Source organism: Pan paniscus, chromosome 1 (assembly GCF_029289425.2).
Source record: "Pan paniscus chromosome 1, NHGRI_mPanPan1-v2.0_pri, whole genome shotgun sequence".
NCBI classification, from domain to species: Eukaryota; Metazoa; Chordata; class Mammalia; order Primates; family Hominidae; genus Pan; species Pan paniscus.
The window spans coordinates 97,681,822-97,690,495 of NC_073249.2; positions in this window are offsets into that span (position 1 = coordinate 97,681,822).

Here is an 8,674-nt window from a genome sequence, read left to right on the forward strand (position 1 = left end):
GCTCTAGTTTTGCTTGCCACTGAATGAGACACATTCAGTTCATTCAGTAAATTCAATCCCAAATAGCTATTGAGCATTTTACTAGATTCCCTAACTGTGCAAACAGATGTAGTGTGCTACGAAGTTACTAGCAGAGGTTTTGAGTCCAGTAGAAATAGATTCCAATCTTGGCCCACCTACTTAACATCCTGTGTGACTTGAGCTTTGGTTTCCTGACTTTAAATTTTCAATGATATCTTCTTTATCAATTGTCTGTAAGGATTTGTGGGGTGCCTGGCATGGAACCTGATGTGCTGTAGGCACTAGAGAACTGTGAAGACACAACTCATGCCCTGAAAGAGGTTGCAATTAGGCAGGGATAGAGGCAGGTGCTTAGCTATGCAATGTAACAATGATTCAATGTAACAATATTTGCTGATCACTTCATGTACACCCAGGGCTGTAACAGACGATGGTAAGACCCTAAGAAAGAAAATGCCATGGAGGTTCAAAAAAGGGGCAGATCACTTGAGGTGGGGCAAAACAAATGTCTTCATTGTAGAGAAGGCATCTGTCCAGGATTTTAATAAGTGATAAGAATTTAAATAGACAGATTAATATTGTCCTTGTCCTTAAAATCTCACTTCATACTTCATCTCCATAAAGTCATTCCCTACTCCTACCTTAGTCATCAACTTTTCCACTTCACCTTTCTGTTCCTATTATTCTCAATCCTCTATTGTGGAATTCTAATTCATTCTGTTCATTTTAAAGTTCATAATGCACTAAAAGCAACAATTAAACAAATATCAAAACCCCTCTCTCACACCACTCACAAAAATTAAATTGAAATGGATAATAGACTTAAATGTAAGACTGAAAGCATAGAACTCCTAGAAAAATGCAAATCAAAACTACCTAACATGTAAGCTAGCACCTACATGTCTCCTGTTTTCTTTGAGAACCAAGCAGAAAATGAATTTGCACCATTTTTATTAGCTAACTTATTACAAGACTTACTAAGGCAGTAGGAGCCTAACTTGAATTGAGCACTTACTGAGTACTAGCGTTAAAATACAATCTCTTAAAAAGTAACTTGCAGTGTGCCTTTCATACTGGATCATAATCTCCCTAAAGCCAAGGAAAGCATTGGTCTTATTCATTTTTAAGGCTCAGCAACGCAATGCCTGCTAATAACAGCAACATCTTACGTATGTACCTTCGGGCTGCAGTTCAAAAGCCTTAGATTCATGCATTCATTCAACAAACGCTGATGACAACAATTTTCTGGACACTGTGCTGGGCACTAGGGGTACAGATGCCGGATGTCTTCTATCAAGGATTCACAATCTATGAGCAGGAAGACAATCACAATTCCATGTGATTAATCCAAAAGAATAAAACAATTATTTACAAATAGGAGTAAAAAAAATAACCACTACTAGCTTTCCCTGAGCACCGAAGTGTGTGGCAGGCACAATACTGAGTGCCACGTGTATCCTTATTCCATATAATCCTCTCATGAACTCTAGTAAGTTAGGTGCTTCTTGTCATGTCCATTTAACAGATGAGAAAGCTGAGGCTTACAGAGATTAATAACTTACCCAAAGTCAAATATCTTCTAAGTGGAGAGAAAAATCATTCAAATCCATGTCTGACTTCAGGAGTCTATGCTTCTAAATCCCTTCTTTGCCTCCCAAACCAATGAAAAGAGCCTACATGATGGGTCCTGCAATCCGTGGAGTAGAGTCTTGTATGTAACTAAATCAAGCCAAGTCTTTGATAGAACAGCCACACATAAGACATGATGCACAAACATGAATCATGCCATCCCTGCCCTCAGAGTTCACAGCCCACTAAGAGATGTAGTATATTTAAATCACACATTTAATTCAAAGAATACTGTGCTAGGCTTATAATCAAGCACAAGGGCCAGGGGAGCACAGGTAAAGAGAAAATTACATCTGGTTGGGGAATACTAGTGGGACGCTTGCTGGAAGAAGAATTTGACCTGAGCCTTTGAGAATGAATAGGCTTTAGAGAAGCAAATATGAGTGAGGAGGAAAAATGAAGGTCATCAGCTTTAACAACAATAGGTATGAGAGATTTGGCTGGGGCTTTCATTGATTCTAATCATAATAGGAAGACAGCAAACTATAATTGCAATGCCATTCAGGACATAGGCATGGGCAAGGACTTCATGTCTAAAACACCAAAAGCAACGGCAACAAAAGCCAAAATTGACAAACGGGATCTAATTAAACTAAAGAGCTTCTGCACAGCAAAAGAAACAACCATCAGAGTGAATAGGCAACCTACAGAATGGGAGAAAATTTTTGCAATCTATTCATCTGACAAAGAGCTAATATCCAGAATCTACAAAGAACTCAAACAAATTTACAAGAAAAAAACAAACAACCCCATCAAAAAGTGGGTGAAGGATATGAACAGACACTTCTCAAAAGAAGACATTTATGCAGCCAACAGACACATGAAAAAAATGCTCATCATCACTGGCCATCAGAGAAATGCAAATCAAAACCACAATGAGATACCATCTCATGCCAGTTAGAATGGGGATCATTAAAAAGTCAGGAAACAACAGGTGCTGGAGAGGATGTGGAGAAATAGAAACACTTTTACACTGTTGGTGGGACTGTAAACTAGTTCAACCATTGTGGAAGACAGTGTGGCGATTCCTCAAGGATCTAGAACTAGAAATACTATTTGACCCAGCCATCCCATTACTGGGTGTATACCCAAAGGATTATAAATCATGCTGCTATAAAGACACATGCACACGTATGTTTATTGTGGCACTATTCACAATAGCAAAGACTTGGAACCAACCCAAATGTCCATCAATGATAGACTGGATTAAGAAAATGTGGCATATATACACCATGGAATACTATGCAGCCATAAAAAGTGATGAGTTCATGTCCTTTGTAGGGACATGGATGAAGCTGGAAACTATCATTCTCAGCAAACTATCTCAAGGACAAAAAACCAAACACCGCATATTCTCACTCATAGGTGGGAACTGAACAATGAGAACACTTGGACACAGGAAGGGGAACATCACACACCGGGGCCCGTCATGAGGTGGGGGAATAGGGGAGGATAGCATTAGCAGATATACCTAATGTAAATGACGAGTTAATGGGTGCAGCACACCAGCATGTATACATATGTAACAAAACTGCACGTTGTGCACATGAGTTAGATGATTTCTAAGTTAAACTAGATGATCCAACTCCATGATTCAATGATTTAAAGGGGTCATCTAGTGCAACCTCCCACATAACCAGGAAATCTCTGCCTTGACTTCATTGCCAAATGGTCTGCCAGCTTCTGCCAGAACGTAGTTTTAAAATAATAAAGCTATGGGATATTTTCACTATGTATCTTACTCCCACTTATGGTATAGCCAGATGAGTTTGTGGTGAGTAGTTGAGAAATAGAAGCAGTCACACTTGATACCTAATCCCTCTACGTGTCTGAGCAGAGCACTGAGGGGCTTGTAAATCACACCACGGATGCTGTCCTAGTAGGTCCAATGGTCTATGCAGCCACTGCCCATATGCTTGCTCTGAAAAAATTCAGCCAAGCTCTTTTGGGAAACATCTATACTTCCAATGCTGCCAACCTCTTCAAAGAGTTATTTCCCCACATTTACAAGCTAAAATGGTCTAATTCTTCTCCCTTCATTTGTCTTTGAAGTTCAAAGAAAGGGTCCTCTATTTTTATAAAATTTGCTCCCAAGAAAGATAGGAATTTCCAGAAGACTAGGAGTCACATTCAGCAGCTTGAAATAAGATTCAGTGAACTACTAAACACTCCTCTTCTTTATAGTTTGTTTCCTTTGAGAGGAAAAAAAAAAGCCAGAAAGCTGAAGAGCCATCTCTCCATGGAAATTAAGAAGACTTTTCACCACAATTTGATTAAATAAAACTCTATAAAGAAACCAACAGGAAACTAGTATAAGGAAAGGAGTCAGACTCCTCGACAACCTACTGGGTCTTTACCAGCTTGAAATATCCTGGCCATTGATAAGTATACTTTATTCAGCATTTATTTGTTAAGTTATTCATTCAATAAATATTGAGTGCCTACTATGTTCCAAGAACCATGGCACCAGGGATACAACAATTTTTAAAAACAGACAAAAAACATGGTCCATATAGAGTTTACATCCTAATGAAGAGAGAGAAGGAAATAAATAAGTAAAATACATATTATGTCAGATAATGATAAATGCTACAGAAAAAATAATAAAGCAATGAAGGAAAATAAGGACTGTTGAGGGTCACAACTTTAAGATGGCCAGTGAAGGTCTTCTGAGAAAGTAACATTGGAGCAAAGATCTGAAGAAGGTAAGAGAAAGAACCAAATGAATATCTGGCAGAACATTCCAGGGAGAAGGGAGAGCAGCTGCAAAGGCCCCAAGGCAGTAGCATGCCAGATGTGTTCAGAGAACAGCAAAGAGGCAAGTGAATATAAAGGGAGTGAGGGTGTAGTCATAGGACATGAGGTAAGAAAAGTAACTCTGCAGGCCCACTAATTGTTCAGGGTCTGGTTGGCTTAAGAGCTTCAGATTTTCCTCAAAGCAAGGGGAAAAGTCATCAGGTGGTTTTGCCTCAAACCTTTTCCATTTCCTGCACCTAGGATTTTCCCTTATGTGTTTGAAGCCTACAGATCTGGACTAGTTGATACTGACTCAAGTGACATCTCATGCCTCTGCAGGCTGTCATCTGACCCTTGGTTCTGCTCAAAGGTCCAGAGGTCCCATCACCTAGGAGCAACATCATCAGGGATGCAGCACTTGGTTAACCAGCATGAGCCAGTCAATGTTATGTGGCTACCTAAGAATCACAAGAGACCACTAACCTAAACAGGGTCAGAAAAGAAACAAAATATAATTTCTGTCTTCAAGGAGTTTATAATCCAATTGGAAAAATCAAACAAATACACACATACAAACACACACACACACACACACACACACACACTTTGGAATGCTTGCAAACAACCAATTACAGGTGTAAAATTTAATAACATGACTCAACAGAATATCACATGTACAACATGATGTTTTGTTGTATGTATATTTTGTTAAATGGTCACCACCCATCAAGCTAATTAATAGATCCATCACTTCACATAGTTACCTTTTTTGTAGTGAGAACATTTAAGACCTACTCTCTTAGCAAATTTTAAATATACAATACAGTGTTATTAACTATGTTCGAACCATGCTGTACATTAGATTTTCAGAACTTATTCATCCTGCATAACTGAAACTTTGTACCTTTTGACAAATACCTCCTCATTTCCCATAGTTCATTGTTAGTATACAGAGATGCAACTGATTTTTGTATGTTGATTTTGTATCCTGCAACTTTACTGAATTCATTTATTAGTTCTCACAGTTTGTTTTTTTTTTTGGTGGAATCTTTTGGGTTTTCTATACATAAAATTATATCATCTGCAGAGACAATTTTACTTCATCCTTTCCAATTTGGATTACTTTTATTTCCTTTTTCTTGCCTAATGGATCTAGATAGGACCCCAATACCATGTTCAATAGAAGTAGCGAGAGTAAGCACATTTGTCTTGTTCCTGATCAGAGAGAAAACGCTTTCAACTTTTCACCATTAAGTATGATATTAGCTGAATGCTTGTCTTATACGGTCCTTATTGTGTTGAGGTACATTTCTTCTATACCTAGTTTTGTTGAGAGTTTTTACCATGAAAGGATGTTGAATTTTTTTCAAATGCTTTTTCTGCAGCTATTGAGATGATTGTGTGATTTTTTTCCTTCACTCTGTTAATCTGGTGTATCACATTCATTGATTTGCATATATTGAATCATCCTTACATCCAAGGAAAAATCTCACTTAATCATGGTGTATCATCCTTTTAATGTGTTAGCAAATTTGGGTTTTTAGTATTTTCTTGAGGATTTTTACCTCTATGTTCATCAGAAATTTTGGCATGTAATTTTGTTTTCTTGCAGTGTCCTTATCCGGTTTGGTATTAAGATAATACTGGTCTCATAAAAGATGTTGGAAGTGTTCCCTTTCCTTCAATTTTTGGGAAGAGTTTGAGAAGGATTGCATTAATTCTTCTTTAAATGTTTGTTATAATTCACCAGTGAGGCAATCAGGTCCTTGGCTTTTCTCTATGCTAGGTTTTTTAAATTACTGATTCAATCTCCTCACTTCTTGACCAGTTCAGATTTTCTATTTCTTGGTGTGTGTTTTCAGAAATGTATCCATTTCTTCAAGGTATCTAATTTGCTAGCTTATAATTGTTCATAGTAGTCTCTTCTAATCCGATGTATTTCTGTGGCACCAGTTGTAATGTCTCCTCTTTCATTTTCAATTTTATTTATCTGAGTCTTCTCTCTTTTTTTCTTAGCCTAGCTAAAGGTTTGTCAGTTTTGTTTATCTTTTCAAAAAAAAACCATCTCTTGTTTTTGCTAATCTTTTCTACTATTTTTCTAGTCTTGAGTTTATTTATTTCTGCTCTGGTCTTTGTTTTTTCCTTCTTTTTTCTAACATTTTCTTCTTTTCCCACTTCTTTGAGGTGCAAAGTGAAGTTTTTTGAGATCTTTCTTTATTGTTAATGAAGAAGTGTATCACTATAAACTTCCCTCTTAGAATGGCTTTTGTTGTATGCAATAAGTTTTGGTATGTTGTGTTTTTATTTGTCATTTGTCTCAAGATTTTAAAAATTTTCTCTTTGATTTCTTATTTGACCCATTAATTGTTTAGGAGTATGCTGTTTAATTTTCACATATTTGTGAATTTTTCAGTTTTTGCCCTGTTATTGATTTCTGGTTTCATTCCACCGTGGCCTGAAAAGATACTTGATATTATTTTAGTCTTCTTAAATTTGTTAGACTTGTTTTGTGGCCTGACATATGAGCTTTATTGGAGAATGCTCCATTTGCTGCTGTTAGATGAATGTTTTATATGATGTTTGTTAGGTCCATTTTGCTCCATTGCGCTGTTTAAGTCCACTGTTTTCTTACTGATTTTCTGTCTGGATGATCTTCCCATTGTTGAAAGTGGGGGATTGAGGTTTCCTCCTTTGATTGTATTGTTATCTATTTCTCCCTTCAGTTATGTTAATATTTGCTCACTCTCTCTCTCTCTGATATTGGATATATATAAATTATTATATCCTCTTTATTAATTGACCCATTTATTATTATATAATGACCTTTGTTTCTTGTGACAATTTTTGACTGAAATTCTATTTTATCTGATATAAGTATAGTCACTTCTGTTCTCTTCTGGCTACAATTTGCATGGAATAGCTTTTTTCATCCCTTTGCTTTCACCCTATGCATATCCTTAAAACTAAAATGAGTTTCTGGTAGGCAGCATATAGTTGGACCTTGTTTTAAAAAAAAAATTCTTTCAGCCAGTCTACATATATTAATTGGAGAATTTAAAGTAAGTGTTGACAGGTAATGACTTACTCTTACCACTTGTTCATTGTTTTCTGTCTGTTTTGTAGTTATCTTATTTCTCCCTTCTCTCTTCTTGTCTTCTTTTGTGATTTGATAGTGTTTTATAGTAGTATGATTGATTCCTTTATTTTTACCATTTGTGTATCTACTGTATGTTTTCTGTAATTATCATGAAGCTTACATAAAATATCTTATAGTCATAACATTCTATTTTAAGTTACAACAGCAACTTTGACCATATACAACAACACTTTAACTTCTTTTCCCTCAAAATTGTATGTTATTGATATCACAATTAACACATTTTTCATATTGTGTATCCATTAAAAATTATTGTATAGTTATTTTTAATACTTCTGTCTTTTACTTTTTATACTAGAGTTAAAAGTGATTTATGCACCACCAATACTGTATTAAAGTATTCTGAATTTCACTATATTCTTACCTTTATAATAAGTTTTACACTTTCATATGTTTTCCTATTGTTAGTTAGTGTCCTTTAATTTCAACTTGAAGAACTCCCTTAAACTTTTTTGTAAGGTAAGTCTAGTGGTAATAAAGTTCCTCAAATTTGTTTGTCTGAGAAAGTATTTTTTGCTTCTTCCTTTCTGAAGGACAGCTTTTTTGGGCATGATATTCTTGGTTAGTAATTTTTTTTCTTTCTTCACATTGAATATATCATCATATTCTCTCATGGTCAATAAGATTTCTGCTGAGAAATGTACTGATAGTCTTAAGGAAGTTCCTTTGTAAGTTGCTTTCTCTTGCTGCTTTCAAAAGTCTATTTGCCTAACTTTTGAGGATTTTATTACAATGTGTTTTAGTGAAGATCTGTTTATGTTTAATCTGTTTGGAGTTGTTTGGGCTTCATATATGTGAATAGTCATTTCCCTACCCAGATTTGGGAAGTTTTCTGTTGTTATTTCTTTTTTTTTTTTTTTTTTTTTTTGAGATGAGGTCTCACTCTGTCACCCAGGTTGGAGTACAGTGCTGTGATCCTGGCTCACTGCAGCCTCCACCTCTCAGGCTGAAGTGATCTTCCCACCTCAGCCTCCCAAGTAGCTGGGACTACAGGTCCATGCCACCACACCCAGCTAATTTTTTGTATGTTTGATAGAGACTGGGTTTCACCACATTTCCCAGGCTGGTCTCAAACTCCTGAGCTCAGGCAATCCCCCTACCTTGGCCTCCCAAAATGCTGGGATTACAGGC